This window comes from Callorhinus ursinus, unplaced genomic scaffold, assembly GCF_003265705.2.
Source record: "Callorhinus ursinus isolate GAN/ISIS: 27379988/994484 unplaced genomic scaffold, GSC_fseal_2.0 scaffold68, whole genome shotgun sequence".
Classification (NCBI taxonomy): Eukaryota; Metazoa; Chordata; class Mammalia; order Carnivora; family Otariidae; genus Callorhinus; species Callorhinus ursinus.
The window spans coordinates 2,890,059-2,904,153 of NW_027397130.1; the positions used below are offsets into that span (position 1 = coordinate 2,890,059).

The 14,095-nt window shown below is 59.0% G+C and overlaps 1 protein-coding gene across 6 annotated transcripts in view; it reads left to right on the forward strand.

Moving 5' to 3' along the window:
• RBFOX3 (RNA binding fox-1 homolog 3) overlaps positions 1-14,095 on the forward strand; it is a 406,019-nt gene that overhangs the window by 66,538 nt on the left and 325,386 nt on the right. Inside the window, exon 1 of one of the 6 annotated variants that reach the window (XM_073885940.1) lies at positions 9,428-9,632. The exons of the other annotated variants lie outside the window; for them this stretch is intronic. The gene's annotated coding sequence lies outside the window, so the exon portion shown is untranslated. Of the gene's footprint in view, positions 1-9,427; positions 9,633-14,095 lie in introns of those variants that run through there. 6 annotated transcript variants of the gene reach the window in all.

Below are 14,095 nucleotides of genomic sequence, written 5' to 3' on the forward strand. Positions count from 1 at the left end.
GTGAGGACACAGCGAGAACAGGGCCATCAGTGAACTCTGGCTGAGCCGGTGTCTGGATCTCGGACTCCCAGCCCCCCGCCACTGTGAGAAATCAGGGTGTGTTGCTTGTAAGCCCCCAGGCCATGGTCTTTCTGTTGTGGTTGCGCTAGGGCGCTAAGACAGGGCGTGGGAGAAGAGCCAAGGGCGCATCAGTGCCAACATCTGGGGACATCTCGGAGAGCACAGAACGGCCTTTCCTAACTCCCAACCCAGTTCCAGCCCTCTGAACGCGTGGGACCCCAGCGGGGTCTGGTGGGGCCTATTGGCACCTCCTGTCATGCTCAACCACATTCAAACTTCTAAAAAATTCTGGTAAAATACACATAACATAAAATTTACTTTCTCCGCCATTTCTACTGCGCAGTTCAGTGGCCTCAAGCACATTCACATTGTTGTGTGACCATCACCCCCAAAACGTCATTGTCTCGAACTGAAACTCTGTTCCCCCATTAAACCCCCATCCCCTCCCCCAGCCTCCAGCACCCCCCCCCCCATCCTACTAACTGACTCTGTGAATCTGACAACTCTAAGGGCCTCACATAGGTGGAATCCTACAGTATCGGGCCTCTTGTGCCCGGCCGACATCAGTCAGCATCATGTCCTCAGGGTCCGCCCATCTGTAGCAGGTGTCAGAACTCTCTGTTTAGCGCTGAATACCATTCCGTTGTGTAGATGAACCACATTTTGCTCCTCCGTTCACCGGTCAATGGACATATCATGCTTCCTCCTCTAGTCTACTGGGAATAGTGCTGCTGTGAGTGTGGTGTGTAAACGTCTCGATATCTTACTTTACTTATTTTGAATCTGTACCCAACAGTGGAATTGCTGCTGGATAAAACATTTAAACTTCTTATTACAACCTGTTACTTCTGTGTCTGGAAATCGGTTACTGCAGGATGTGGGAGACACAAACATGGGACACTGCTCTGCCCCCGATTCCCACAGCCCCAGAGGGACGAAGCTCCTGCCCCTGGGTCTCTCTCCTCTGTCACCTCCAACATCTGTGTCTCTGGGTTCCATCTCTGTCCCCGAGATACACGCAGCTGGAAGTCTTCCAGTGATGACATCCCAGCTTCCCCGAGTGGAGGGGTTCGAGGAACACAGCCTCACCGTGAATGAGCGAGAGGGTTAGGGTTCCTCCCTGCTCTTCACAACCCCCCATCACTGGCTCCAACGTTTGCTGAGTGCTTTCTATCAGTCACTTTTCTGGGGGGCGCGGGGACGCAGAAACACGTAAGAGACAGTTCTTGGCCTCAAGCGGCTCAGCGTTTAACGAGAGATAACACCTGTGCCCAGAAAGTAATGCCGGGGGGATACTGGCAGGGGTTGGGATGCACAGAGGTCAGCTGGGGAGCTGCTGTGTCACATGGCTTCCAGGAGCAGGTGGGATCTGGATGTATGAGCAGGGCTTGCCGGAGGGTCTTCTCAAGACGGAGGGAACTGTCCCTCAAGGAACTATGTAGCGTGTCTCCTCTTTCGGATAAACACCAGCCGATCATTCTCTTCTTTACCATAGATGAGCTCCAACATCCCCGAGGCGGACCCCAGAACCTCTCGGGGAAGGAGGAGGTGTGTGCGCGTGCACATGGGCACGTGTGTGCGTGCGCGCGCGTGCGTGTGTGTCTGGGTGGGAAGACTTTACTTCACGATGACAGATCCCGTAAGGCACCAAATGTATCCTGAAAGTAGTTGGAGGGAACAGATGCATAAAAGGTAACTTACAGGGGTGTCTCAGCCAGCGTGGGCTGCTCTGACAAGAATACCATAGACGGGGTGGCTTAAACAACAAACACGGATTTCTCGCGGTGCTGGGAAGTCCAAGGTCGAGGTGCCTGCAGATTTGGTGTCTGGGGACGGCCCTCTGCCTGGCTGGCAGCCTTCTTGCTGTGCCCTCCCCTGGTGGGAAGACACCATCTCTTCCTATACGGGCACTGACCCCATCAGTGGGTGCGCCCTGCCTCCCCCTCAGGACTCAGTCACCCCCCCAAAGGCCCCAGCGGCAAGTCGTGGCTCTGCGGGGACACACACATTCAGTTCGTAGCAGGTGGCCCCACAGGGCTTCGCGCCCCGATTTCAGCTCATGGAGTCAGGAACTTGTAGCTAGGAGGAGTGGCCTTTGAGGAGGGAGAGTCCTCTACACTCTTGGACGTGGGACCTGGCTGCACGGGGCCTCTGCGGTCAGAAGTTTCCAGAACAGGTGTTGGGAGCGTGGAGAGGAGCGTGACGGCCTCCAAACGCTGTTGCCAGCATCAGAGGCATACACACGTGTTAGGAGCATTTCACGCGTCCACATTCCGTTTCTGGGGCCAGCCTCCCCTGTGTCCTGGGCCGACCCCCCCCCCCCGCCTCCCTGTGGCTGAGGTCGGGGCTCCAGCGGCGGTGGGGAGGAGAAACAGGAGGGCTTCCTGCCGTGGTCCTGGCGCGGTCACTTCCCACGAACGCTCGGATGTCGACTTCACCGTAAAGGGGATTTGTCCGGCTGTACAATTAAAGGTTAAACCATATCGGATTTTTAATGACTGGAAATCATTTACTAATTTATATTAGTGGAAAAGTAAATCGAGGAATCGCAGATATAGAGTCCCAGTAAGACTCTGTAAAAATACTCATTCTTCAAGGTGTTCTTCGTCCAGTGGGTTCTGCGGGTATGTGATAAATTGTAAAATGGAGAGTGCCCGTGTATCCTGTAATTGTGCTTCAGGACATAACGGAGCACAGGAGTTGCTAAAAATGCCCTGTGCAAGGGTGCTCGTGTCTGCAGTGGGGAGTGGAAGTCCAGAGATGGCCGCGTGCCCCCGAGCGGGAGAGGGGTTAAATAGCCGCGTGAACCATGCTGTCGCCGAGAGGACACATAGGCTGATAATATATTTCCATAGAACCATCTCTTGAAATAATATCACATTACAGCCGTGTCACAGGAGACGGACTCCCAGCAACGGCGAACGCAGCTCGGTGGCGGGAGAACCAGGGACCCCTCTGCTCTGAGTGAGTCCACACGCCCAGAGCTGAGGTGCCAAGGGCAGTAAGGCAGGTCTGCCAGGAGAGGAAGAGGCAGGGAGCAGGATGCCAGCCGTCTGCCAGCCGTCCGCCAGGAACCCTCGCGCTCACCCTGCCCGGGGGAGAGTGTGGGTGGCGATGCCGGGTCTAGTTGGTGGTTTCCCAGCTGCGGGACCCTGGCCCAGCCTTGTGGCCTCTGGTGGCTTTCCCATTTGCTAATGGAGGGAGCTAGGGGGTCTCCGGGCTCCGGCCAGCTCCAGGGATCTTGGGTTCTGGGCTGGAGGGCTAAGCTGACTTTCCTGTCTACCATTTGGGGAACTGTCCCTTTGAGCTCCACCCAGGATAGCTGCCCTGTGATGCTGTGCTATTCTTTCAGCCAACCCTGGCCCCGGGCTCACTGCTGTCCGCAGGGCAAAGGGGAAGCCCCTGAGCGTGTGTGTGCATGCATGTGTGTATCTGAATGCGTGTGTGCATATACATACGTCTGTGTTGTGTTTGTGCACGCGTACATGCGTGAGCGTGTGGGCCCGTACCAAAGGGTACAGAAAAGTCTGGGTGAGCAGTGGGTCCCTGGCTGTACCTGGTTTGAGGGGGACAAGCTGTGTGTTTTTTGAGTGCCACCCTCTCTGTGTGTCCGGAGACTTTGCCCAGATGAACACAGAGGTTCTGACCGTGGGGACAGGGCCAGCGTCATCCCTGTGCCACACGCAGAGCCCCATGGGGCCCGGTGCTCGGAAGGGCTCGAGCTTGATTTACAGCTCTGCTGTCACCATCTTGAAACTTGAGCAAGGCCTTGCGTTTTCACTTTGTTTTGGGGACCACAGTGTGTGTGGCCGGTCCTGGGGAAGCCGTCCAGTACAGTGGCAGCCCCATCTGGAAGAGGCCCTGCAGCACCCTGCGACAGCCACGGAGGGGAGCCCACCCCTCATCCCACCCTCACGCTTGGCCAGCCGAGGCCGGGTGCAGGTGCGGGCCCTCTGTGGCATGGCGCCGTCTGCCCCCAGGCCCAGGTGCCGGGCTCAAGGGACAGAGGACATGAATTGCTCGCAGGCCTGCGCCCTCGTGCTTGAGGCAGGGCTAGAGGAAGCTGGTGGCTGGCTGGCATCTGGGGCGGCGAGGGCAATGCAGAGAGGGTTTTCATTCATGTTCCTAGCTCCTGCCATGCACACTTGGGGGGGGGGTGCAGTTCCGTTTGCTCTGGCTTGAGGCTGCTCCCTATCTCAGCCCAATACGCTCCTCTTCCCCCCTACTGCTGTCCTGGAGACAGAAGGCCTTGGCAGCCGCCCCCCCCCCCCCCCCCGCCCCAGTCTCTGGCTGGTGGGGACCAGCCTCTGTGCCCGTGCATTCTTAGCCTGCCCAGGGCAGAGCCTACTTGTCATGCTTGTTGACACACCATCCAGTGAGCCCCTATACTGGGGGAGGAGGTGAGAACAAAGGCTAGAGAGGGGCAGGCCCTGATCCAGGGCAGGGGCATAGGTCCCAGCTTGCCACTCATGGCCTTGCACAGCCTTGGACAACTCCCTTAATACTGGTCTGATTTTCCTCAATTGCACAGGAGAGTCGTCTTCTTTTTTAAGATTCTGTATATTTACTTGAGAGAGAGAGAGCACGAGCAGGGGTCAGAGGGAGAGGGAGAAGCAGACTCCCTGGTGAGCAGGGAGCCTGACATAGGATTCAATCCCAGGACCCCAGGATCATGACCTGAGCCGAAGGCAGACGCTTAACCGACTGAGCCACCCAGGTGCCCCACAGGAAGGTCTTTAATATGCCCTGTGCACCGCTGCGGTTCAGGGCCCCCCAAGACCACTTGCAGCTCCCTCATTTGCTAGAAGGACTTAGAGCTCAGCAAAGCCACACACTCCCATGAGGACAGTCTGTTACAGTGAAGGACACAGATGGAAATCAGCAAAGGAAGGAGGTGCATGGGGCCGGGGCCGGGTCCAGAGAGGCCAGGCGTGAGCTTCTAGGAGTCCTCTCCCAGTGGGGCTGTGTGCACAGGGCTCAGCTCTCCCAGAACAATGTGCAAGAATGCGCACAGAGTATCGCCAACCAGGGATGCGCACCTGAGCCTTGGTGCCAGAGTCTTTACTGGGTCTCAATCATCACTGACCACCCACGTGGCTGACCTCAGTGTGCAGCCCTTCCAGAGTCGGGTAGATACCATGCAGCCCAAGCCAAGGTCAGTGAAAATGCTCTGTTTAGACAGGACCTCCCATGTGCTCAGAGGACAGGTCCTCAGACAGGACCTTCCAGGAGCCAGGCCAAGGGCCAAACCTTTATTTTTGGACAGGGCTCACAGTTTGCTGCACTCCAGTGTGATTCTGACAGCACACACAGGAGAGGTAAAAGGGAAGCCGATCCAGGGGAGAGAGGGCTGCCCCCTTGCTTAGCACAGGGTGGGGGGGGGGGCGCTGTAGAGGGATGGCAGCTGGTGCGGGAGAAGGGGCTGAGCCCCAGGGCGTGGGCCCCTCTCCGTCCCTTCCATTCTGTGAGGGGCTCCCTGGGCCTGCCTCTGGGCTGGCTGGGCCGTGAAGTCAGGCCTATGATGGAATAATGCTTAGGTTTAGGAGACTGCTGGACGTGCCTTTTCTTGCCCGTCACCTGGCTCGCCTCTCCTGCTTTGCTTTTCCCTTCTGGCCGTCTGTCCCCTGGCACCTGCCTGCGAGCCCGGCAGGAGGCCTCCATTCAGCGAGTGAGCCCTGGGGCAGCAGTGGGGTGCCTGGGCTCCCAGGGACAGCCCCATCTGCCCCGAGGGCTCTCTGCCCTTCAGGAGTGGAGTAGAAGTGGCCTTCGTTCCTTCCTTTTTCATGCCAAGTTCAAAGCTCAGCCTTTCCCCGACTCCCAAGCTCCTTGGGTAGGAAGATCTGTTTTCGGGGTCTTGTGCCTTTCGGGGACCTGCCAGCCCTGGGCCTTCTCTGGCTCTTCCCAGCCTGTCCGAGGCCAGCTCCCTCCTCCTGAGTGCATCTGTTCTTGGCCCTGGCAGCCCCGGGCCCCCGTTTGTTCCGTTCGTGCCTTCTTTACCTTGAGACAATGGGAAAAATAATTTTTCAAACTGTTTCTCTTGAAAACGGGGAACCGGGAGCACGGCTCACCAGGCCTGGCGCCGGCCGTGTGGTTGCTCTGTGCTTCGTGCTTTCTGAACGCTTTCCTGTCCTTTGCTCATTGAGTCCTCGCGGCAGTTCTTGGGAGGCGAGGCAGGGCAGGCCGTGTCACCCACAACTCCCACAAAGGGGTGACTGGTTCATTCTTGCAGGTCATCCTTCCAGGGGCTTGTCCTCTGTTGGGAGAAACGGTGAAAACCAAGCCAGCTCACCCACAGACCGCCAGGCCCAAGCCCTGCTGGCCCCCGGGGACCCTTCTGGTGCGTTGCCCTGCCCGGGTGTGAGCCGCATGGACAGGCCTCTGTCTGGAGGAAGGGGGACCACGGCCCGGCTAGCCTGGGGGCTTCAGGCAGGCGCCCCCTCTTTCCCTGGCCTCTCCCGCCTCACAACAGCCTCACCTCTAAATTCTCCAGCTGCTGTAAGAGATTTTATATAGTCAGTCGGTGCACTTTAACGAGTGATAGATCACTTTCATTGCTTTGCCTCGTGATTAATTTCCCATAATAGTCCCCTCTAACACCAAGGCAAGAAGAGGAGAGAGAGAAAAAACCTACATGATCCACTTTGTGCTCGGAGTATAAATGAATTAGATTTAATTTCTGTTTAATTGTTTCCATAGCTCAACCTCTGCTGACTTCACAGGGTAATTTATTTTGCAGTCTTGGGGAAAAGGAGGCGGGCGGGAGGGGAAACAGGCTGCAGCGGAGAGCACTGCCCGTGGACACTGTTTAATTACACCTGGTAGCCTTATCTCCTTGTAATTACGGGAGGCTCCCTGGGTTTCCCTGCTGCCTCCCGTGCGCACCAGGGATCAGTCTGCTGCCAGACCTCAGACCAGTTGCTTCCAGGACGGCCAGGGATCTGCAGGGAGCATGGTGTCATGTCAAGAACAGAAGAGCCAGTTCCTGAAGTTGCTGGTGGGAAGGAAGGCGGACTGGACTGTATCTTTATTTCTTAATGTTACCGTTACGTCAAGGACCCCGCAAAGCCCCCTGGCACTCGGACGCAGCGGGCTCTTGCCGGTGCTCCCTTCTTGGAGCTGGAGCCACGGGGGCCGTAGCGGGCAGGTGGGGCGGCCCTGCCCCTCTCTGGAAGGCGGTTGTTAGGCTGGTGTAGACGCCGGCGCTCCCTGTGAGTGGCTGCAGCAGTCCGCGAGGGCTCGCCAGCGACAAGGGCCTCCCGTGCCCACCCTTCCCTGTCCCTCCTGCCATTTATTGCGGCAAAATAGGTGGGACATGAAATCTGTTTCAACGGTCTGCATCAGGGGCATAAAGCACACTCACACTGTTGTGCAGCCGCCACCACCGTCTGTTTCCAGAACTCGTTCGTCTTCCTGGACTGAGACTCGGTCCCCGTTTACCAGTGAGCCCCCGTTGTCCCTCCCCCAGCCTCTGGCGCCCCCACTCCACTTCCTGTCCGTGAAGTCGATGACTCTAGGGAACCTTGTGCATGTGGTCAGACAGTGTTTGTCCTTCCTTGACTGGCTTATCCCGCTAAGCGTCACATCCTCCAGGTTCATCCACGCTCTCGCAGGAACCAGCAGTTTGCTCCTGTTTAGGGCTGAATAATACTCTGCTGTCAGTGTGGGTGGTCCCCATTCAGTTTATCTGGCCATGGACGCTGGTGGATGCTGGTTGTTCCAGTGTGTTTTCTGAGAATGCATTTGGAGGGGTCTGGGGTCTGTGGCCCCGTGTAGGGGGTCTAAGCTTCTCATCCAGGTTACCTGACCCTCTCACCCACCCCCCACCCCATCTCAGCAGGGAGCCAGGCCCGAGGGCCCCTGTGGTCCCCCTCTGTGGATGGCCTCTGACTTCAGGGCTCACACAGAGCCATGGTTCTCCCGGGTGCTGTGAGCAAGCCACTCTTCCTGGGCATGAATATTCATGATGCAGCTCTTCCGGAGCCGGTTTCATTCTTTAGTCCTTACTGTGGACCCATAAAGACAGAAGAGTGCCTCCATTTACAGGTGGGGAAACTGAGGTCAAGGGAGACGGGGGATCTGGTCAAAGTCCTTCTGGAAGGGTCAGCACCAAGCCCTGAGCCCACATTTTCTGGATCCAGTGCCGCCTGATCAAGAAACCAACCGTGCCTGGAAACCTCTGCGTAGCCATGAACACTGCTCGGCAGCACTCCACTCACCCAGATCCCTGGGCATCCAGCTGGGGCCGCGGTGCCAATGGAGGCACGGTGGGTGCCCAGCCCTGCTCAGGGGCTTACAGTGGTGACTGGGGGCAGCAGCAGGGCCCAGAAAGGGACTGGTCATTCCGATAACAGGTCACTGCCTCTGTGTTTCAGCGTCTGTTGTCCTAGACCAAGATACAAGCTAATGAGGAGCAGAAACATGTCTCACTTGTACCCCCAGGGACGGGCACACAGGAAAAGCTGAAGAAATGCCATAGACCAGACACCAGGAGAAGGTGTCGGTCCTGCTGCCTATGACTTGGTGGCTTAAACCTGAATGTGAAGGATGCTGGGCAGGCCCCATGCTTGCAGGGGCATTGGGTGAAGGAGCGTAGAGAGGGGAGGCCACGGGGGAAAAGGCAGGCTTAGGTGCGCTGAGAAACCTTCCCTCAGTTCCCAGCAAGGACGACCACGTCCCCTCCCTCATGAACAATTCCTCTTAAATACCCACTGCAGGGGGACTGTCCTCCGTGCATGGCCGTTTCCCTCTCTGTGTCATTCCCACTGGGTGTGCACAGGGAGATGGCTCACGGAGAAACCTCTCGGGCTGCACTCGGGGAGGCAGGACAGACGCTACCCTGGGAAGGTGAGGGTGAGAGGCATGGCCCTGTGCCCAAGAGTGGGGCTTTGGGGGTACCAGGGAAGGCGGGGGCTGGGGAAGGGCGAGGACTTGGGGGAGGGGTGGCGTGCCTGGCGGGCCTGCTTCTCCTCAGTCCAATGCCTCTTCTTTCTCACTTTGTCTCTTAAACCCTGTGGGGATGGCAGGATTCCTGGCAATGGAAATAGTTCATTTTTCTTCATTTGTTGTGTTGAATGTCGGTCGTGTCCAGGGAATGCTGGCTGGCCAGAGCTCGCTCACTCTGTTGTCCCAGGAAATGTTCTTGGCTGTGGGCACACGGGACCTTGGGCTCATGGCTGGTCCAGGGTGGGAGACCTCGGCTTTGGTCCTGGAGTGGGCGCCTCTGTGAAACCTGGGTTTCTGGAAGGAGCCCCTGCAGTGTGTGCGGCTGTGACGACTTTCCGGTCTGTGAGGCGGGGCAATTCTAGAATCTACCTGGTGGGCCAGTGTGAGGCCGGAGTGCGAGCGGTCATCTGGGTGGTTGCTGAATGTGCTGCGTGTGGGCTGCTCTGGGGTCTCCCGGGTGTGAGTCTCCATGTCTGCCTCTCATGGCTTGTGCCCTTGTGAAGGCTGGGGTGAGCTGGCCTCCAGGCTCCCGGATGTGGGGCCTCAGGGTGGTGAGTGGATCCCAGCGTGTTGGCCGCGTCCTGACAGCCTCTGAGGGCTTCCTCGGCCTGGTTCGAGTTGGAGGTGGGGTAGGTGTGTCCTCCGTAGGTCTAGAAACTCCAGGGAGTGGAGGGCCCCTCCCCACTGCTCTTCAGGAAGGACCAAAATACCAAAAATACGAGGGGAGGACGCTGATTGGTCTGGCTGAGGTCCCAGGCCCACCACCTGTGGACCAATCACGGTGCCATAAGGATTGGAGGGCCGTTTGGTTAGGACAGAAGAAGCAGGGGTGACCTGGTTACCGGGTGAAGACAGGCAGTCACAGTAGACCAGCCCCAGGGGACCACTGGAGCATGCACCAGCAAAGACACAGAAGAAAGCCCCATGGGAAGAACAGCGGTGGACGCTGGCCCTGGGGAAGCTTGCCAAGTGGTGGCTATGTGTGTTGTGTGCTTTCTACGAGGTGGGAGCGCCTCTCCTTCGGGTGGGCAGCGGAGGACACTGCAGCTCAGCGAAATCCCATGGCTCATGTGGCCTGTCTGAGGTCACACAACTGGTGTGCAGTTAGTTGCTCTGGGCTGTGAACCTAAGGCCCCACCCCTTGGCCACCCTGTTTGTGGGGTTTCACTGTGATGATGGGGGTGTGTCCGAGGGTCACATGCATCCAGGTATGTGCTCCCCGGATGCGGCAGCGGTGCCCACAGCCAGGCACACACTCCGCAGCAGGGAAATCCCAGCTGGGGTCATGTCCTCTCTCGTGCCTTCCCCGCCCCCACCCCCATCCCACGTGGGCAGAGCCGGGGACTCCCGGGGGGCCTCCCTGGGCAGGCCTGGCCCCCAGAGCCCTGGTGCAGTTTCTGTCCCATGACTAGCTTCCTCTGCAAGGCCAGGAGCCTCTCTGGCAGGACGTTGTCCCCAAATTGTCCTTATGTCCCAGCACCTAACACAGGGTAGCTTGATACCTGAATGGGTAACATGTCACACTTTGTGTCAGCCCTCGACACACACACACGCACACGCACACGTGCTGTTTTATTCGTGTGGGCCTGGGGACATCTCTGTGCCTGCAGACACTCCCTTCCCCTTGCATCCTCAGGAAAGGGTGCATCCCCAGCCCCGGGCCCCTTCGCTCCCTCTGCCACCTGAGCAGGTGTTCTCTGTTCGACCCCGCACTCTCGGGTGGGTGGCGACAGTCCTGGTGGGAGCCTTTGCCTATTAGCAGGGGTGCAGGCGTTACCCAGGGTAGGGGGAGGTGAGAGGCAGCCACGATTGCACGTGGTTGGGGCTCCTCGTACACGCGCCCCATCTAAACTTGGCTTTCGTTTGCCTCTCCCTCTCCTTGAGGAGCCGCTGCCCAGGGGCCGGGGCCGGCCTGGGGGAGCTAGGGGGAGGCCTGCCCCTCCCCTGGGGCTCGCAGGCGCTCTGCCTGAAGTCCCGGCCTCGCTCCCCTCCCCTGCGCCTGGCCAGCCCAGTAACTGCCAAGAGGGAAAAGCTCGGTGACGGATGCCAGGGAAATGTCCCCACTCTTGTCCCCTCCGTTAATCACGGGCTCCTGGGGCGCCGGGCCCCTGCTTAAGACGCACTGGTGGTTCGAGGTGAGCACAGGCACACCCCACCTCCGCTGCTGATCTCCGCTGAGCCAGGCTCCCGGCCTGCTAATCACTTGCTGTAATTACAGCCCCAACTTTGCGCGGGGAATGCTAATTGATGCTTTGACGGAGGGGCTGTGCGCACACGGTGTCTTTCTCCTGTGGCCCCCAAATGCCAAGGTCGTGGGATTTGGCGGGGCTGATGGCGCACAGGAATGAGCATGGAGGGCGGGGTGGCAGGCTGCCAGCAGTGTCCATGTGCCTTACCCCTGCCATGTGTGCGTGCGTGCATGCCAGACCAGGGTGGGTGGGTGGGCACGAGGTGGGCCACAGTCGAGAGTGAGGGCCGGGGCTTGGCATGCTGGGGCTCTTGGGTTCGGAGCTGAGCCCTCCGGGAGCCGGTGGGGAGGACCTCCTGGCTGGCTGTCTATGGGATGGCCGTGGTCGTCCTGCCCATGGGACGGGCTCGGTGGCTTTCCCGTGTACCTCTGTCCACACCAGGCAATTCTGCTGCTCCATGCATGGCTGGAGACTTGGCTGGCTGGTGGCAGGGCTGACTTCTGGCTGTCCCGTGCTGTGCGAGGCCACTCTAGCCACCACTTGGGGACAGCAGGTAATTTTATGGATGCTCCTTCTGTGGATTTCTGCCATCAGGTTTGTTTTTCTCCCACTATAAAAGGAGTAGATGCCTGGTAGAACATATCTGGCCACACCTCCTGATTTCAGGCTTTCATGCCTCACGGTAGGATGGGGAGGATTTTGCTGATCATCTGTTGCAGTGCTCATCCTGACAGTGGAGCAGTTGGGGCTCAGAGAGGGACGGAGAGGCCAGCCGGGGGGGGGGGGGCGGTCCTTGGGTCAGTGGAAGTCCTGGGACCTGGGGTCATGCTTCTGCCTGGGACCCTACCCACACTGCCTGGGCTGCCTCCCCCCTCAGCCCTGACCTTGGATTCTGGCTGAGTGGTCCTGCAGGGCCCGGAGTGATGAACTTGGTGACGCGGCCAGTCCCTGGGCTCCTGCCGGCTGCGTGGCCTCTTGGTGATGAGATGCCCATGCTGCCCGGGGCACCCTGTACTATAAAGGAAGCTAGAAGGTACTTGGGGCAGGGAGCCAGGGTTGCAGTGAACAGAAACATCCTCATAATCTGCGTGTGGCCCTTCAGGGTCCACAGGGGCCTGGGGCTAGGCAGGGGGGCAGCAGGAAGGGCTAGGAGGGCCCTCCTCATCCCTGTCCCCAGCTCACCTCTGCAGGTGCCGTGTCCTGTGGGGGCTGCCCGCACTGAAACCAGAGGGGCCTGGCCCCGTCCTCCCCTACACCACTGTATCGACGTTCTCTGTCCTTGTTATGTGTCCGGCTTTTGCAGGACCCTTTGCCCCTCTCCCCAGAGGTGACCTCCGCAGCTTTGTTGTGTGGTGGTCGAGCCTCACTCGAGAATCAGCCAGCTGCTTTTAAAACCACTGCCTGCTTCCCAGGATTCTGGATAGGTTGGTCTGGGGAGGGCCCAGGCAAGGGTGGCTTTCAGAGCAGCCCGGGTGTTCCAGGGACCGCGGGGCTGAGGAGGTGCGCTCAGAGGCTGCTGCTGAAGGTTGAGGTCTGGGATGCTCAGGGACAGTTGAGGACTCCAGCCTGTTGCTTTCAGGGTGGGGATTGCTGAAAGACACGGCCACTGCATGTCGCCTCCTGCTGCCATGGCCCTGTCACTGTAGGCCTCCTGGAGGACGGGCCAGGCCGGGGCAGGGGTGCCTGCCTCCATGCCAGCATCGTCATTAAAACCCTGGTCAGCTTCGCCAGAGCCAGAGCAGTGCTGGGAGGTCTGAGGAGGGGGTTTACTGCAGAGAGGAGCAGGGAACAGAGGGAAGGAGGGAGCTGAGGAGAATAACAAAAAGGGACCAGCTGGAGGGCTGGAAGGGCAGAGCCACCCTCCCAACCAGAGACAGAGCCACCCCTCCCTCCCAACCAGAGACAGAGCCACCCCTCCCTCCCAACCAGAGACAGAGCCACCCTCCCAACCAGAGACAGAGACACCCTCCCAGCCAGAGACAGAGCCACCCTCCCAACCAGACAGAGTCACCCTCCCAACCAGAGACGGAGCCACCCTCCCTCCCAACCAGAGACAGAGCCACCCTCCCAACCAGAGACAGAGCCACCCTCCCAACCAGAGACAGAGCCACCCCTCCCTCCCAACCAGAGACAGAGACACCCCTCCCTCCCAACCAGAGACAGAGCCACCCCTCCCTCCCAACCAGAGACAGAGCCACCCTCCCAACCAGAGACGGAGACACCCTCCCAACCAGAGACAGAGCCACCCTCCCAACCAGACAGAGTCACCCTCCCAACCAGAGACGGAGCCACCCTCCCTCCCAACCAGAGATGGAGTCACCCTCCCAACCAGAGACAGAGCTACCCTCCCTCCCAACCAGAGACAGCCACTCTCCCAACCAGAGACGGAGACACTCTCCCAACCAGACAGAGTCACCCTCCCAACCAGAGACAGAGCCACCCTCCCAACCAGAGACAGAGCCACCCCTCCTAACCAAGGGCGGGAACCAGCCCCCTCCCAACCAGAGACAGAGCTGCCCCTCCTAACCAGAGACACAGCTGCCCCTCCTAACCAGAGACAGAGCCACCCTCCCAACCAGAGACAGAGCCACCCCTCCCAACCAAGGGCGGGAACCAGCCCCCTCCCAACCAGAGACAGAGCCACCCTCCCAACCAGAGACGGAGCCACCTCTCCCAATCAGAGACTGAGCCAACCACTCCCATCCCTAAGGACCAAAGGGGAGGCAGGTAGAGGGGGTCTAGGGCCCATGCTGGGCAGCTCAGGATGCCCCTAAGCCCCCAACAGTAGCCCCAAGTTGGAAACTTACAGCAAGAGAAACTTCCAGTGGTACTGACACAGTGGGGATGTTCCCCATCTGTCCCAGCCTGGTAATCACCTCACCAAGGGTCCCTTTCACCCTAAA